Here is an 18783-nt window from a genome sequence, read left to right as displayed (position 1 = left end):
GAGCCGGGAGCCGGGAGCCGGGCCTGCGCTGTGGGCAGCGGACAGCCGGGGCGGGCAGGAGGACGTCGCCGCGGAGAGGGAGGGTGCCTGAAGTTTCCACCAGACGCCGCGCTCCCAGGGGGCTGACCGCACCGTGGCGCGCGGTCACTACAGGTCTGGTCATTTCCAAGGAAGGGGAGGGCGAGACACTCCAGTCAAAAGGCCGAGTTACTAAGGGGTCGCGGCTTGTCCCAGCGGCCAGTGGCCCCGAGAGATGCGCGCCCTGCTCAGCCGGCTCTATGTTGAGACCCACGTAACCACGAGAGATCGGAGAGGAAACGAGCCGGATTTGCGCAAACCCAGCCTGCGGCTTTGCCTCTTGAGCCACTTTTTAAAGATGCTAGCTACACTTTTTAATTTCTTGTTCACTTAGTTTTTGGAGCAAAATGCCTGAAAACGCCCTGGTTAATTAACCAGCGGTCTTGAGAGGATGAAGGGAGATGTGGGAGGACACACTTCGGGGCCTGCTGACTGGTGTTTCGCGGAAGGCATTGACCCTTTACAGGCCACGGGTGGAGTCAGAGCTCTGATTTGTTTGCAGCATCAGAGAAGTGACCACCTTGTGGGAAGGGAGGGGCCCGAAATCTGGAAGCAGCTTTGTCCTGACTGCCCTTGCTACTGTCCCGCTACCTTCTTGTGGGCACTTCCCTTACCCCTTAGAGAAATGCTTTTCTGTTGCCAAAATTGGGGTGACTACATCATCTTAAGTGGATTTTCAGTTATAAAAACTGGCAACAGTTATTATTATTTGAACGTTATTATTTTTTAAGGATAAAAAAACAAACAAAACCACAATTCCGTGTTTCAAGTTTCTACATAGATGTGCTCTTCAAATACATTTAGGGGAAAAAAACCTCAGCTACATCCAGGATGATTATATAACTTATCCGAACAAAGACACTTAAAATGTGTTTGCACGTGCTTTAGAAATTACATTTACTTCTTACTGACGTGTAACTTCTAGTGAGATCTAGGCTCACCCTTCTGTACGCGCAGTAGATTCTCTTCATAACCATGCTCAGATCAGGACGAGCCAGCATTCCCACCTCTGCAAAGGGTGCCCTTTGCATCTCCTCTCTCCCAAGGCAACCACCATCCTCACTTCTTTTACCGCCCTTCAGCCTTCAACCAGAACCCTTCGAGGGGGAAAGGGAGCAATATTGATGATTACACTGAAGGACATCAGATGTAAGCCAGGAGATGTGGCCACCCTAGTCCTTACTCTGTAATGATTCTGAGGGTTTGGATGGCCTACAATGACTTGGAATTCTGACCTGAGAGAATTCCTAGAGTTTGCCTTAGCGGTTCACAGGTGTGGCATGAATAGATCCACACCCCACCCCCCTTTGGAATATACTGTAGATGTATTTGCAAACAATTAGGCTTGAGAAATGAATCACGAATTTTCCCAAGTCAGTGTTTAAAGTGCCAGTAGATGAACAAATTTCTTAAAATCTCACATTTGCTGAAAAGGAACATATGAAAATTGATTTTTTTTCAAGTTCAGTGAATTAAAGCACTAAATGGCAGCAGTGAACTTGATTCATAAATGCTGGACATTTACATGACTTTTTACACAAAGAAAAGGTAACTAAAATTATGTCGTGTGTGTGTGTGTGTTTACTCAACATTGGATACTTTTTGTTTTAGAGCTCGAGAAAAGTGAATTAAAAAAAAAAGGTGACTTTTTAAAAGAGCAGCGCTGCAACAATTTGCTTTTCTTTCCCAGGTGCTTTTTAATACACCTTGGTGCCCTTCTACTGCTAAAGGAGAGGAGCTCTCTGTTGAAAGTAAATTCTTCCTTTGGCAATAAAACAAAAGCCTCCCAAAGGCTTGTGCTTTTAAAAAAATCTCCGGCACATCTTTGTGATAGAAAGTTGGGTACGATCTAAGGCCTGTGGGAGGGACGACGGGCAAAGCTGCACTTGTTTCTTTTGTGAAGAGCTGCTGCCTTTCTGGGATTGTTGGTCTGTTGACTAGCCATGAACCAAATGCCCAAGTGCCTCACAAGAAGAGAGTAGTAATTGATGAGTTACTCTATCACTGATTCACCCTCTTAAAATATTTCTTATTGTAGCTTCTTTTTAGATTTCTGACTTCCAGATTTTTCAGAGCTAGATGCGAAATGAGAACTTGCAATTATACATGGAAAGGAATTTGTGACTTGCTTCTCTAGAACTCTGAGTTTTCCTTTGAGAAACGTTTTGCCTGTCCTTAGTCTTGTTGCTTCTGTAGGGTCTGTTTGCTTTCAAGGTGTTTCCGGAGATGTGGCCACCCTAGTCCTTAACGGTTCTTAGGGTTTGGATGGTCTACAATGACTTGGAATTCTGACCTGAGAGAATTCTTTTAGAGTTTGGCTCTGTGGTTCACAGGCGTGGCATGAATAGATCCCTCCCCACTTTTGGAATATGCCGTAGATGTATTTGCAAACGATTAGGCTTGAGAGATGAATCATGAATTTTCCCAAGTCAGTGTTTAAAGTGCCAGCAGGTGTTAGCAGACAGGGCTTGGCTGCCATTTTGCCCCACGGTGAGTCACAGGACCTGTCCTTTCCCTCCTGCAGCTTCATGCCATGTCCACGTTCAGTGAATGAGTGCAGGCCGCAAAGCAGAGGACCATTAAGCAAGCAGGCATTTTGAATGCTAAACACTTTCTTATATTAAAAAAGTCCAATCTTCTTATGATTTCCATCTGGCCGATAACCAGCATTTTGGAGTAAATCAAACAAGAGGAGCACGACGTGCCATCGCCAGTGGCACCGCTTTGTTGTGGCAGGGCAATTTCCTCAGGAAAGCGCGTTTGTGATCTATTTTGTATTTAGAACAAAATGAATTGCCCTGTACACATAGTTGTTAAATTGGACGAAGGCCTCCGGGGAGCTTGGTTACCTGGGAGATGTTGAGCCACTAGACGCTGGGAATGGGATTTGTTAGGGCTCTACTCTTCTTCAAGTGGTGCTAGTCCCCTCGGAAAATGTGTAGGATATAAAGGATGCGGTCTGGCTGTTGCAAATGCATGCTAAGTTTTTACCACGGTGGGAGGGGCGCTAAGAACAACGACCGGTTGTTGACAGAAAAAGAGAGTAGGTGACCTGACTGCAGAAGTGAAGTTTAATTGTGAACCTTTTTCTAGAACTCAGAGACACCTCGAGATTTCTGTAATTACTCTTTCTGGACCCTTTGATTCCAGAGCAAGTGTAAAACCTTATTCAGCATCCTTTGCTGTCGAGTGGTCCTGGAAGAACTTCATTGAAAAACAAGATGTGTGGTCCATCTGCTGTGTGGCAGTGTCATTGCTGTAGTGGTTCTGACTCGGCAGCCCGAGCTCTGCCTAGAACTAACCTTTGAGGCCCGTGCGGAACGTTGGGATCTGGTAGCCGGGTCACTCCCGTGGCCCAGGCACTTCACTGCCCACGCCCGGGGCAAGGTCATAGGTGGGCGTTTCTAACATGCCGGGCAGGTGCTGTGTGTGTCGGTTCTTTTTTGATGCTTCTGCTTAATCTAGAGGGCAGTTAATGATTAGACTGCTTGCGGTGGGTGGGCAGGGCCATGGGAGCACCTGTTTGGTCTGGGGAGATTGGGTTCTGGCCTGAGAGTGTTTGGATGAGAGACTGCCATGGCTGTGGACAGCTGGCCAATGCAGGAGAGGCAGACACGTGGAATGATGACCTGAATGGGTTGAGAAATGCAGGGGTTATAAAATGCTGCAGGGATTTATTTCCTCTGTTGAAATCTAGCACGAAAGTGCTAATCAACAAATACTTTGATTTGAGCTCCCCCAAAATTTTTTTTTCCTTTATAACCTGGTTAGTGAACACTGATCTGAGGTGACAAATCTTTGGCTGTGTGTTGCTATTGGTTTCTCATGTCTATTTTCCCTCTCTGGCTACCAGCCCAAGGATGCCCAGCATGCTCTTAACCATGACACCTCCAGGGCTCTTTCTCAGATGGTAAGATGACAAGGACCAGATGTACTTAATAGGCCCCTGTCTAGAACAGAGTAAGTAACAAGTGCATGAACACATTGAAAGACTTTGGTAGCAGGTCAACGTGAGGGCTCTGCATGTTGTGGCCTAGGACCCCATGATCTCCCCTGGAGGGATTCTGACGGGCTCCCACAGAGCCAGGAGAGCCAAGTACCATTTCCCTAGATCCAGTTGTGACACGCTTGCTCATTAGCATGAAAGAGTGGAAAGTGACACCTGGAGGAAGGCGGAGAGTGTGAAGTGACACTGGGTAGGGACAGGGAACCCTGGGCATTGTTTTGAGGTCATCACTGACCGCCGTGTGGCCCTGTTGTCCTTCGGGGCTGCTGGGGTGGTTCCGACTCCCAGTGACGACAGAAGGAAGGACTGTCAGGTGCTGTGCCATCCTCACCTCCACCCTTAGAGTTGAGCCCATCTCCCTGAGGGTCTTCCTCTTTTTCTCTCCCCCTCGACGACATGGCGCTGTGGCCTCTAGGGACTGGTCCCTTCTGGAGAACACGTGCCTTTTGTGAGGCCAGCCTCGCCACCCTGGCAGAGGAGGAGCACTCTGATGGTGCTTCCTCCAGGACAGGTGTGTTCTGGCCGTCTGTGGGCGGTCAGTATCCTGCTCCAGTACCTGCATTCAGAGGCGCCGCTCTTTCTTTGGTCTTCTGGTTTACTTTCCAGCGTTCACATACGAGGCGAATGGACGGGAGGGGCGAGGCCATGAGCACCCTAGCCCCCAAGGTGGCATCTTTGCTGGTAAACCCCTCAGGAAGGTTTTTTGCAGCAGAGGTCCCCAGTGCGGGGCACTCCTGGATTTCTTGGCTGCTGCTCCCACGGGTGTTGACGGTGGATCGAAGTCGGAGGACGTCTTGGCAGGACTTTTCTTCACTTACCCTGATGCTGCCTCTGGGCCCGGTGGAGAGGGTTCTTTCAAAGACGCTCTTCGATCTTCAAAATCGCAAGTGTGTTTAAGCCCTCCTGGTTTCGGGCAGCAAGGTGTGTCACCGGTGCATTGCAGGTGGTTGGCGTACCTCCCTCCCATCCTGATGCCCTGTTCTTCATCTCACTTGGCTCCCGGGGTATTTGCGTAGCGAACAGACTGAAGAAGTACGGGGAGAGCATTCAATGCCGAGAGACACCGTTCCTGGCTTACATGCCCCAAAGCATGCCTCTGTCCTGCCAGGAGGACTGCCCTTGCTCTGTGTGCAGGTCCTCGGTGAGCACAGCGGCGGGTGTTGCAACGTTGTCCACAATTCACTACGGCCCATGGAGTCAAATGCTGCTGCATGGCCGGTGACACACAGGTAGACAGCCTTCTGGCATCCTCTGCTTTCAGCGAGATTTGTTTGGTAACAGCAGTGCCAGGTCCTTCGTTCCAGGTCCTCTTCTGAATCCAGCCTGCGTTTCTGCCAGCTGTACCGCGATAACAAGCAGTGTTCGGATTGCCTGCACCATCAGTGTTACTGCTTCATAACAACTGCGCTCTTTGAGATCATCTTCGGGGTGGACACACCTCGGGCCTTTTCCAGCCGGTTGGCCAGGTTGCTTTCTCCCAGGTTTGCCGGCACAGACTGGGTGCATTCAGAGGTGCCATCTCAGTTGTCGTTCTGTCTGCCCCGAGCCTGGTTTTCACTGGTGTCATCAGGGCTGGGACTTGCTCCATCAGTATCAGTGGTTCCTGAGATGCTTACATATCGAGCCCTTCTTTCAGGTATAGCGACTCGGTGTGACTTCCAGCTCCTCTGTCAGTGTGCCCCCTCCCCACCACTTGTTTCCTTTCTTTCTGACCCTTCTCCTCAGCACTGTGACTCTTGGGTTTCCCAGCAGCTGCCCTGGAGGACCGAGGGTGTTATTCCTGAATAACCAGCCTCTGACGTGAGCGCCTGAGAACAGTCTTGGCCCGAGTGTTCAGACATTTTAAAAGCCTTGGAGCCCTTGGTTCAAGTCACACCTTTCTGGGAAGCTCAGTAGGTCAAGTAGGTAAAACCAGACTTCTCTGCCAGAAGGGTGCAGTGCAGGGCTAGCTTCCAGCCCTGCTGGCTGGACCTCCCAGCTAACCCGCAGGCACTTGGTGTGTGTGCAGACCACATCATCTGTTGTGTGCACCCCCACTTTCTCAGAGGTTCACCTCCAGATTGTCTCATCTCGTGGGCATTTGTGGCCGATGAAGTTCGTGCAACTGGTGAATCTTGCCAAGGAACAGGAAAGTCACTATTGGAAAGTGAAATCAGCCGTCAAAAGGAACCAGCCCCACCAGATGCCTCCCACCTTGCCCTGGAGTGTCTTTCAGGATTTCCTTAAGATAACCCTGATCTTGACCTTAGCTTTCCCTTTTTACGCTGCTGCTGCTGCTGCGTTTCTCTCATGGGAACTTTCAAAGCAAACGTTTATTCTTCCAGCTTTTGTTTCTTTATTTGCCCGCAGAGAAAACTAATCCAGCCCATCACATAACTAAGGTGTTACGTATTTGCAACGTGGAAACTACGAACCTGGCCCTGTTCTTCTTTTTGATCTGCTCACTCTTGTCTTTTGCGGATTGGCTGGGTAACCCAACCCCTGCCCCCTGCCAGCTCTGACCCCTAGCAGCCCTGGAGGGCAGGGTCCGACTGCTCCCTAGGATTTCTAAGACTGGGAATCTCGATGGGAGTGGACAGACAGCCTCTTCTTCTCCCCCCTCGCCAAATAGGTCTTCCTAAAGGAACTTAATTTCAAGTGAAAATCATGTTGCCAGCAGGGTCCTGTCTGCACTCTTAGGAAGGCAGAGGGGATCCTGGCGAGCTCATTTCCCACCCACCTGGCCAGCCCACCCCCTCTGCTTCATCCGCATCGGAACCTCCCCTCTGGGGCCACTCTCTGATGGGGTACTCTCCACCTGCAGTGCCCCCTCGGCAAGGTAGAGCCCCACAGTGTCAGCCTTGCACGGGGCACTCACACAGGTTTGCCCTCTCCAATGCTGACAATTGTATACTCTTAATACAGATCTTAAAAAGTTTCACTTTTACAAACGTTTCAACTTAAATTTTATAAATCCGTGTTGCATAAAAAATAAAAGGAATGAAACATGAGAAATAAATTCAATTAGCTGATTAGGATACATTCTTTCAATAAAATTCTTGACTTTTCCCCTTAATACTTCCGTTCTTAAAAGGGCTACATACTTTATATGCCCCCTTACCAAACTCATTGCCATTGAGTTGATGCTGGCTCATAGTGACCCCGTAGGACAGGGTAGACTGCCTTTGTGGGTGTCCAAGACCAGTACTCTGTAAGGGAGTAGAAAGCCCATCCTTCTTGTTGGTTTCGAATTGCTGACCTCACAGGTTAGCAGCCCAATGGCTAACCACCATGCCACCGGGGCGCTATACCTGATATTAGGTGCTGTTAAGGAATTGTTGATTTTTTTTCCTTTTCTTATCATTTTATTAGGGGCTCATACAACTCTTATCACAATCCACACACATCAGTTGTGCAAAGCGCATCCGTATATTCATTGCCCTCATCATTCTCAAAACATTCCCTCTCCACTCAAGGCCCCCCCCCCCCCACCCCCGCCCCGGCACCAGGTCCCCACCCTTCCCCTCCCTCCCCGCTCCCGCCTCCCTCGAGCGCTTGATAATCTATAAATTACCATCCTGTCATATCTTGCCCTGTCCATGTCTCCTTTCACCCACCGCTCTACTGTCTGTCCCCCAGGGAGGAGGTCACACATAATTCCCTGTAATCGGCTCCCTCCCTCCAACCCACTCTCCCTCCACCCTCCCCGTATCGCCACTCACACCACTGGTCCTGTAGGGATCATCCGCCCTGGATTCCCTGTGTTTCCAGTTCCTGTCTGTACCAGTGTACATCCTCTGGTCTAGCCAGACTTTCAAGATAGAATTCGTGTCATGGTAGTGGGAGCGGGGAGGAAACATTTAGGAACTAGGGGAAAGTTGTATTTTTCATTGTTGCCACATCGCACCCTGACTGGCTCGTCTCCTCCCCGAGACCCCTCTGCAAGGGGGTCTCTGGAATTGTTGATTTTCATGGAGAGTGTGGCATTCGGATTGGAGGATGGCTGGTTAGCGGCCTGTGATGTGCAGATGGCACCACCTTGCTGGCTGAAAGCGAGGAGGGCTTGAAGCCCCTGCTGATGAGGATCAGTGCTGTAGCCCGCAGCGTGGATGCCGACTCCGCGCAGACAAGACCCAACCCTCACAGCTGGACACGCAACGTGACTTCACGATGAACGGAGGAAGGTTGAAGCGTTTCAACGATTTTGTCTTGCTTGGATCCACAATCAATGCTCATGGACGGGCCAATCAAGAGATCTGAAGATGAGATGCAGTAGGTAAATCTGCCGCCCAAGACCTTTTTAGAGCGTCAAAAAGCAAGAAGATTACTTTGAGGACTAAGGTGCACCTGGCCCAAGGCATGGCACTTTCACGGCCCCACATGCATGTGAAGTTGGACATTGAGTGAGGAAGACTGACGAAGAATGTGTGCGTTTGAATTGTGGTGCTGGAAAGAGTAGGGAAGCAACCATGGACTGCTAACAGGACAGACTGCTGTCTCGGAGGAAGGATGGTCAGAGTGCTCCTTAAAGGAAAGGATGGTGAGATTCCATCTAACATGCATTGGACATATTGTCAGGGGAGACCAGTCCTGGAGAAGGACATCATGCTGGGTACAGTGTAGGGGCACCGAAAGAGGACTGCCCTCAATGGAATGGACGCACACAGTGGCCGCAACAGTGCACTCGGGCACAGGAGCAATGGGGAGGGCGGTGCAGGACAAATGGGCCCTATGGTCGGCACTGGCTCCACTGTTGCCGAGCCACAGCAGCAGCAACTGTGCCAGCACGGTCACCTAGGGCAGCGTCTTGCTTTGGAGCGGTGCAAACCGGCAGAGCTTCACAGGTGGTACCCTGACGTCACCACTGTTTTCAAATGGTTCTTAGAACATACACAGATGTGTGCATATGTACAGAGATGGGTAAAGCACAGCAGGACGATTCTGATAATTGCAGATTTTAGTGGCGGTCACTTGGGTGTTCGTTGTAGTCGTCTTTGGAAGTCTCCATTCGTTTGAAAATTTCACTAGGAAATTGGGGGAGATAAAAATGGTTGAAGAAAAAGGTTTTACCCCTGTACCTAATGGGTGTATGTCTCTTTCCTCCCTCTTCCTCTCTCTCCCCCTGACGCACACACCCCCCCTTGAGAAGCACACAGACCCACGTGTTGAAGCAGCATTTACATGACCCTTGTTGTCAAGGCTGAGCAAGAACCAAGTGATCGAGGTTCTCATTAGAGGCTTGTTAGGAACAGTACCTGAGTGAAGTTGCACTGCATGTACAATATGTTAACTGTTTTTTTTTTCCTCCCAACAATCTTAATGATTCCACATGAGGGGGCTTCAGGGAATGATGGAATTAAAACATAATGGCATTTCCCCATGAAAGTTTTGAAGCCCCTCTGCCCCTTGTATAAATAACTTGGGCAAGAAGTCTGTGAGGAGCACCTCAATTGTCTTGTCTCAACACACCCCCCCCAACCCCACCGCCACCCTGCACCCCCAGTGGTTGGTTTGGTGTGGCCCTTGGGCATGTGCTGCCCTCTGGTGGGTTCTGTCTGTCCTGGAAGTACCAGGTTTTCTGAAGCCTTCTCCCCAGGTTCCCCTGACAGATCAGCCCCCCTTGGCCCTGAGCGACAGACACTCACAGCTACAGCGTTCCACACGGTTTTACTCACCAACACTCACTGCAGCTCTGGTGGCTCCATGTTTCCCATTTCTACCAGGTGCGCTCCAGGTTAGAGACCCTGCTGTAGCCCTTCCTCAGTGGCTTGCACACACCTGGCCCGTGTAGCCAGGACAGATTACACCTGAACGAGGCACAGACAGTGCTGCAGCACCACCGTTTATGACATGCTGCACCTCGGAAATGCATTGTGATCTCAACACGCAGTGCTTCGTCTCAGCCGTGATTGTGCGTCATCCGGTCCCATCCGCAGCACTAGAATGACGTTCAGACTTGGCGGGTGTCGCCCTGTGGTCCTGTCTTGGGGCGCACCTGGCCCTCCGCAGCACTAGAATGACATTCAGACGTGGCGCACGCTGCCTTTTGACCATGTCTTGCCCACCCCCAGCACTTTGGGCCTTTAGCGCCACATGTGTTAGCAATCTAAGAAGTAACATTTTCCAATTCCCCAGACTTTTATACAGTGCTATAGCTGCGAATATGCAGGGTCTTTTTCTTGGGCTCCTTTCAAAATGACAAGTCAGGGCTTGTATTTCTTTGATTGGGGTGTCTATGTTGATTAATATTTTAGGTTAGTACAGTTTCTTCCTTCAACTTGATTTTTTTAAAAAACCACCCCCAAACCATCACTTTTTCCAGGTGAATTGCATACCTTTAGATCTTCTGCAGATGCATTCGCTTTAATAAAAATCAAATTGGTAGGCATTGCCCCAGCCGTTTGCTTTGCTGCTCCTAGTTGAAATTACAGAGGGGCCGTGGCAGTCTGGTTGTTACGTGGGTGCGGGGTGGGGCAGCTCCACTTCCTGGGCGCTGGTGTGTCAGATGCGAGCCTGCGATTAGCTGCAGGTGTACAAGCCTCAGACTGAGCCTCACAACCAGATCCAGTTGCTCTACTGGCATCTCCCTATTGTCATTACTCTGACAGGAGCATTGGCGATGGCTGTTTCTGGGTGCGGAGAGGTGGAGAGGATTGACCAGGTTTAGGCCGTGCCTACCATCCGACCCCGTCCTGCCCTCCTGCTTGGCGTTGGAGACTCTGGACATACTGAAGCCTTTGGGCAAATCATCCTCTAGAATTTCACTGAACGGATTTTTGGCTGAGTTCAGTTTAGGAAGTTTGAATTATTTAGTCATTCTAGAATTTTTCTATTAGTGTAAAGGCACAGGAAAGATATTTGCGAAGCTCATGACTCCAAAATATGATTTGCAGGTCATATTAACACATGGAATGTAATTGAGTTTCCCTTATAGAATTTTTGTGTGTTTAAAAAAATCATTTTATTGGGGGCTTGTACAACTCTTATCATAATCCACATAGCCATTGAATCAGGCATGCTTGTACATATGCTGCCCTCATTCTTTTCTAGACATTTACTTTCTATTGAGCCTTTGGCATCAGCTCCTCTTTCCTCCCTGCGCTCCCAATCCTCATACACCCCTGGTAGATTGTACATTGTCATTATTTCCACCTCTCACACCTCGCTGTCTCCCTTCCTCAAGAATCATTAAGCCATTTTCTTGAATCTGTTACATTTTGGTCACAATGGGGCCCCGGGCAACTGACATTCAAGAAATTTTTGATCTTGGTTTCAGAAACAAGTGGGTTTTTTTTTTTTTTAGAATTATGGCAAGAAATTGAAAGTTACTGTGGTTTTCCAGGAGGAGGAGGGTGGAAGGGGCCTCTCCCTGCCCTCCCGTGTGCTGCCTCGGAGGGTGCAGAGCCTGCTCAGGAAAATGAGATGCTTTTTAACAGGAAGCACTTGTCCTTCCATAAAAAAGCAATAATAAAAATAAAATAAGTTTTATTGGCATAATCCACATCCCGTGCCCTTTATTAGTTTAAACAGGTTAAGTGCAATCATCAGCAACATTGTAGAACATTTGCTACTTTTTTTGTCCTCATTGTTTTCAGCTCCCCACTTCCAGCCTCCCCCACCACACACGCCAGAACTGCGAATCCTGTCACTGCCTCTCTACCTGCCCTGGATTTCATATAAAGAACCACACGCGCAAACACCTGCAACAGAGAAGCCAACAACAAAGTAGAAAAAGCTCCGTTGACAAGATAACAGCAAGTAATGAAGACCAGATGCCTTTAGGGTGGGTCAGTGGGCGCAGGTGGGGTGGGGTGTGTGGTGTGCTCACCTGACCATGTCTACTGGCCCCTTCCAGCGCACCCTGGTAGCGAGGCAGTGCTTGTGCGTCAAGATTGCGCTTGAGCGTAGAATTTTGATCGTGGTTCACTGGCCAGCAGGGGTTCACCGAGGCTCCATCCATGTGGGGACCCTGCAGAGGGCTTTGGGTTTCCACTGCCATCCTTAGCCGTCTGCAAACTGAAAGCACGTTTCCTCTTACGGCTTCACTTTATTGTCAGAGATTTAAGTGTTCCCTTTTATTTTATGAACATACTTATAGCGTTTTCAGTGGAAGTTGATGCACGAAATTAAGTTCTCTGCAATTCCCATGTGAACTATTCAGTGACACTGGTTAAAATGTTCACCTTGTGTCCGCGTTCTCATGGTTTTCATTCGCGTGGTCCTGTTTCCATTAATCTAGTGTCCCCGGTCTTCCCCCTTTCTCATCTCTACTTTAGGGCATTGTTTCCAAGGTGGGCAGTAACTACCCCTGGGGTGGGGGTGTCAGTGGAACCTTGAAGGGGCAGGGGAGCTGTCAGAGCAGATGCCTGCACTGTATCCTGGATTATGGGCTGTTGTACTGATTGGTTTTCATTGCCAGGGGTGTGCTGAGTCGTTTTTTTCTAAGGGGGTAGCAGGCCAAAGACGTTTGGGGCCCTCTACTTAGGGTTGACCGTTTAGTCTCACATAGACTTCCGCAGCCTTTTCCACGAGCCCGGTCCTCACAAGTGCTGTTGTCACGAGCCAATCTGTTAGGTAGCTGAAAGTTGATTTCAGGAGTAGTTTCCGTTCTGAGTGGTGTCTTAGTGCAGCCGTCTTGAGGGGGTGGTTTCCTCTACTCTCAGCTGTTGCAAACAGCCTGGCCTTTTCTCAGATTTTGAGCTTTGTTCTACGTTTTTCTGCCCTTCTATCCAAGACCATCTGTTGTCGGTGGTGGTAGTGGGGCACCTGCACCACCTAGCTCTTGTCTCAGGTAGATGAGATGAAGCCATGGTTTGTGGAGACTCTTGGTCCTGTAGACTAGTTTCTTCTGGACTTTAATTTCTCTCTTTATCTTCTGCTCTGGACAAATAAACACCAATCTTCGAATCTTAGACACTTAACAAGCTTTACAGACCCTAGAAGCTCCTCAGCACACGAAGTTGTAGAACCTAAGCTTTACGGACTGTAGCCTGAGTTGTCGGAATGAGTTGTCTCTTTCAAAGCAAAAAAACACATCCCGGGAGGTGTTTGATCATGCCTAAAAGTATACCCGTAACTCTGTCCTTTGTGATAGACAGTGTATAAATAGACTCCCAATTGATGTATGTATGGATTGTGATGAGTTGTATGAGCCCACAAAATGACCAGAAAAAAATAGACTGTGTGTACTGTGAAGAAGGTAAGTATTCAGAAGCAAACATGTCACTCTGAGGACTAAAGTGTGTCTGATCCAAGCCATGGTCTTTTCTGTCGTCTCATGTGCATAAGAGAATTAAGACAATGAGCAAGGAAGACTAGAAAAGACTTGATGCCTTCGAAGCATGGTCTTGGAGAGAATGTCGAGTCTGCCTGGGCTGCTAGAAGAATGAACAAACCTGCCTCTGATCTGTGGGTGAAGAAATTCAGTCAGGTAGACACTCACTCGTCAGAGGTGAGGATGGTGAAGCTTTGTGTCCCGTGCTATGGACAGACTGTATCGGAGGGACTCGTCCCAGGAGAAGGACATCATGCCTGGTAAAGCAGAGGGCTGTTGAGAAAGAGGACTGCCCACCAGGTGGACTGATGCAGGACTGTAGCATGGGGTCCGCACATACAAACTCACGGCGGTGCAGGAAGGGGCTGTGCTCTGTTCTGTCGTACACAGGTTTGCCATGAGTCAGGACTGGCTCCGTGGCCCTTACCAACAGCACATACAGATACATACACGTGTGCCCCTCATGCATGCATCCACGTGCAGACACCTGTACGTACCTGCATACTCACACATGCCTACATACATGCATAGATATGCGTTTGTGTGTGTGTATATACGCACCCACACATTTATTTTTTGGTTGTTGCAAAAGTGTGTGTTATAACATTTTACCCAAACCATCCCTTATTTCTGTATAATCCTTCATGCCACCATGCACCTCGATCAAGTTGCGCACCCCTGAACCACATCCGTCACCAGGAACAAATGCCTGCAGTCTAGACAGGGTTCCCCACGGCCCCAGCCTTCCCACCTCTCTAACCACCAGTGAAGGGTGATTTCTGTCAGGTCCCTGCTCCCGACCTTTTATAAAGGTGGGCTCATAGAGGACCTGTCCTTTTGTGATTGACTGATTCCCACTTAGCATCATGTCCTCCAAATTCACCCGTGTAGAAGATGTTTCAAAACCCACCACCATTCTTGCTAGCTGGGTAATACTCCATTGCACATGCGTGCCACGCTTGTCTCTGTCTGCTGACTTCATCTTGCTGCAGCTGTGGACCGTGGAGCAGGGAACACAGGCGTGCACGTGTCTGTTCCTGTCCCTTCTGTCCCGTAGGGCTCTGGCATCATGCTTTAAGCAGGGATACATGGATATGGTAGGCATTTTTCTAACGTTTTCTTCTTCTTGCTGCTGCACCGGTCCTCCATCTCTTCTGGAGGCCAGCATTTTTCCTACTTGGTTTTTTTCCCTTCTAATTTCCCCAGAAAAACCCTTATTTGTAGAAAAGCACATATTCGTGTATTTCCCCACTCGTCACACTTATGTCAACTCAAATGGTAGTGCATTTGTGGGAAATGACATGGCAGATTTCTATAAAGTGGCAGTCAGACCCGTCTCTTCTCTGCATCCTTTTTACTAGTTCCGACACCAGCCAGTCCTCCCATGGGACTGCCCACTTCTCTATTGCACCTGGTAACTCTTTGCCACAGCCACCCGGAACTCACAGAGCATGTCCACGGCTCAGGGATTGATGAGGGCGGTCAGTCACGGGTTACATGGCTGCATCAAGAACCACTGAAGTTAAAGATCTTTGGTCAGAGCAGCCTGTTCTCGGCAGTGCTCGCTTGCTCGCTCAGGCCTGGGCCTGCTTAGCCAAGTGTTACAAAGCCGGTAAGTGTCCAGAGGCACCACACGCCTCCAGGAAGCATCCTGCCTGATGGTGCTCAGCTCCCCGCTCTGTGGACCAGCAAGCCTGCTGTGACCACCTTGTCACACAGTCTGGGAAGCCCATTGTGCCAGTGGACGCTGGTTCCCTGGTTCTGTTGCTGCTGCTGCTCAGCCTCCGCTGCCCACTACCACGCACCTTCTGTGGTGCCTTTCTCTTAGCACCCTGCGTCTAGGAGGTTCTTAGCATGGGGGCTCTGGAGACAGGGAATGGACTCTGTTCCTGGGAGTGAGGTATGTTTGGAGACGGTGATGGAAGCAATTGTACAATTAATGTTTGATATGATTGGACTATGGAATGATATGACATATGTATTAATACCCAAGTTGCAGCAGATTAAAAAAAATAAAAGCATAGATCCAGGAATGAGTTCTGGTCTTCCATTAAATCCTAGCTCCAACGTAGGAACAATTAGTTCTAATGTCATGTCCCTGCGCAATACTCACCTTCCTGAAATGATCACTGAAGATAAGGGTGCTACACCAAAGTGGTGAAGACAGTAGATGGTGCTCGGCTTTGAAGCAAAATAGTGACTGCACCTTAAAGGCTTGTATTCAGACAAGCAGCGAGGAATCAACTCAGTCCACAAAGAAGAAGCACACCAGCTTGTGTGATCCAAAGGTACAATTACAAAACCCAAACATGGTGATGAGAAAACTCTTGGAGCTAAAATGGTGAGTTCTCGATTTGTAGAAGGTTACGGAGGACATGGGAACCCAAAAGCTATCTGCAGTGTCTTGTCAGACCGAGCTGATGCAGACCAGGTCTAGACAAAGGCAGGAGTCTCGAACAGCCGTACTGCCAGGCAGAGACCATGGTAATTCTGCTTATGCTGGACTGAGCTCAGTTCCAGGCCAGTTGACCTCCTTGTAGACACGACCTGAGTTTGTACTGGGTGCAAGCAGCTCATAGGATAGAAGTTTCTCCCCTGGCTTCTTGGATGTTGATGGGGGCGTGGGAGTCTCTTCCCACTGATGTATTCTGTGTGTTTTTGTCTTTATACTAATGGGGTCTTATGTGGGGGAAAGGAGGGCCCCCAACAAATCATCACTGGTCCGGTAGGCGTGATTGTACGGCGATAATAAGTAAAGATTACAGTGAAGTCATGGAGAGTATGAGAGATAGAGGAGAGATTGAAGTCATGGAGTCAGACACATTCATGGTAGCACACTCACCTCAGCCCTGCTTGGTGGTCCTCGTGGGGAGAGGCCCACTTTATTGCTAACCAAGGATTATCATTACTTAGCGGGGCATGATTACAGGTAATCACATGTCACAGGAAGGGGCAGTACTATAGGCATACACATCATAGGAAGGAGATCTATGATAGGCATAAGCATGACAGGAAGGGGATGAGCTAGGGCTGTGCCCATAGGAATGGGAGGGACTAGAGGTATGTATACATGTGACAAGATGGGCAGACCCTAGATTCATGATGGTGGCCTAACCTTGGCCACCCTTGGGTGGGCTTGACCTCTCTGGGGTCTACTACAAGGAAACAGTAAACAATTATCCTTATCAGAAGGGAGTGGGCCCTACTTGTGGGATAAACAGTGGGGACTGCTTGCTCTAGATGGCTGATAACCCTTAGGGAGAATAACCCCTGACCTACTTCTGTTGACCTCCAAGTGGATAGTCATTCACATGCAGCTAAGTTTGGCATATATTTGGGGTAGACAACTTGGGAGAAATCTTTCTGTTCCCCATAGTCTTATTAGTATAAGATCTTACCCCCTTAGTGCGATTTGTTTTCCATTGTTTACTATGGGGTTTCCCAGCTGTGAAGCACAGCAGGAGTGGATGTACAATAATAGTAACGGATACAAGGTGTTCTAGGGGATACAGGGGTGGGGAATGGGCGATAGAGAGGGACGGGAATTCGCAGTAAATAGTGAAGGCGGGAGGGGGAGGGAGCACTGGAGCTGACTGTGTCCGTAGAGCTCATTTGGGGGCAGGGAATGCTCTAGAACGGATGTGGTGGTGATCGTACAGTTCCCCCTTGATATGGTTGAACTGTTCAGTGGTATGCTATGTAGATCATGTGCCCATAAAACTGCTGGGGAAAGAAATAACCTAGCTGGATGGCGCACCTTATTTGTATGGTCTGGGTCCTCACAAAGGGTGTCATGCATCTTACCTGCTTCAGTAGCAAGCTGTCCAACCCTGTTGATAGGATGTAAGTACCTGATTTGCATAGGACTGGGTGGGAGGTACAAGACCATGGTGAGAATGGTCTATGAAAGTAACCCATTATGCCATACTGCTCTATAGGTTGTCTGATCAAAACTGTCTTGGCTAGGCCTTGCTTTGGAGTCTGACATTGACACAGCTCCTCGGTCATTTCCTGCTGCTGTGCGTATTGGGTTATTTCCGATTTGTTTGTTTGCTGCTACAGGCAGTATCATAGACTGAATTTGTTCTGATTCAGATAAGCTCTCAACTATCTTAAAGTCTTTATTTCTGGACACATGTGCTTGTAAAGGGAGACCATGCTCCTTCCCTTTCCCCCAAGGCAGAAGGCGGACGAGGAAGCAGGTGCAGGGGCTAAAATGACCCCCAGGCAGGGATAGCCATGCAGAGGTGTTCTGCCTCCCCTCTGCTGTGGAAGTGGAGGTGGCGTGGGGAGGACCCCCAGCAGGTTTCTGGGAGGTGCAGCGTCTGAGGACAGCGGTCGATTACAGAAGTGTCCAATAGCAGCATGGAGTGGCTGGCAAATTCTGTAGATCTCTGCAATTTTTTCTTTGCATCCTTCAATGACTCTTGGCAGAAACAAAACTAGCTTTTTTTTAAAAAAGGTGATCTTTTAAAAATTTTATTTTAAATCTGGGCTGCTTGGTAAAGAATCTCAGACTAGATGTTTGGGTTTCAGTGCAGTGATTTAGGAAGAAACTCTCTGTGGGGTCTGAGACATCTTGCATGAGAATCCTTCCCTGCTATCTATCTCCTTAGTCCAAGTTTTTAGTTCCCACGCTCCATTGTAAAAATCTCAACGTACCCCGTGAGAGCATTCCTTCCTACACGTGTTCAACTTCTCCAACACGTGTTCGCCTGTAAGGGACTCTTTCTAGTCATGGGAGCACATTCATCACCCGCGGCTGCTGTCCCCAGTTTAGAAAGCACGCCTGTGCGCTCTTGTCCAGCGAGGACTCTGGGCCCCCAAGCACTGGCCTGGGCTTTCCTGAGTCGAGGGCCTGCCTCTTTCGGGCAGTGGCCTCCTTCCTGGCATGTGCTTCACGTTCTAGTAGATAGTCCTGACCCACGAAGTCATGGGTCAGACAGGTTGACGAGCAGGCGTAGCCAGCATTCCTGTCACCTCACCCCATGGCATTCAGTACTACCAGACGCACACCATTGACATACAGTGGGTGCGTGTGTGTCTACTATTAACATACGTGTGAAATGTTGGATAGGGAGACAGTCGACGCTTGAAGACTCAATGTGCAGAGAGCTGCAGGCAGCTGGGGTTCACCCAGGTCTCTGTATCAGGAAAGGAGCCCCGGCCGTGGAGTGGTTACCAGTCGGGCTGCGGTCTGCAGGTCAGCCGTCTGTAACCGCCAGCTGCTTCCGTGGGCACAGGGGAGGCTTTCTGCTTCCCTGAAGAATCCCTCCACCCCCACCCCAGGGCAGCTCTACCCTGACCTGCGGGGTTGGGGTGAGTCAGCCCATGGCAGTGAGTTTGGTTTTATTGCATTAGGAAAGGCTTTATAAACAACAGGCCGCTTGGGCCATCCTGTGGTTAGAAGACCAGTGTGAGAAACGGTGGCTTGGAGACTATCTAT

General features: G+C 49.3%; 1 protein-coding gene across 1 annotated transcript in view; it reads left to right on the top strand.

The window, feature by feature from the left end:
- Window positions 1-90: 90 nt before the first annotated feature.
- SFMBT1 (Scm like with four mbt domains 1) overlaps window positions 91-18783 on the top strand; it is a 113784-nt gene continuing 95091 nt past the window's right edge. The window contains exons 1-2 of the mRNA XM_045297634.1: window positions 91-153; window positions 11659-11846. The gene's annotated coding sequence lies outside the window, so the exon portion shown is untranslated. The remainder of the gene's footprint in view (window positions 154-11658; window positions 11847-18783) is intronic.

Source organism: Echinops telfairi, unplaced genomic scaffold (assembly GCF_000313985.2).
Source record: "Echinops telfairi isolate 266 unplaced genomic scaffold, ASM31398v2 ScPeMD7_7420;HRSCAF=8458, whole genome shotgun sequence".
Lineage (NCBI taxonomy): Eukaryota > Metazoa > Chordata > Mammalia > Afrosoricida > Tenrecidae > Echinops > Echinops telfairi.
Note: the sequence above shows the minus strand (reverse complement) of the source record. Positions and strands in the feature narration are given on the sequence as shown.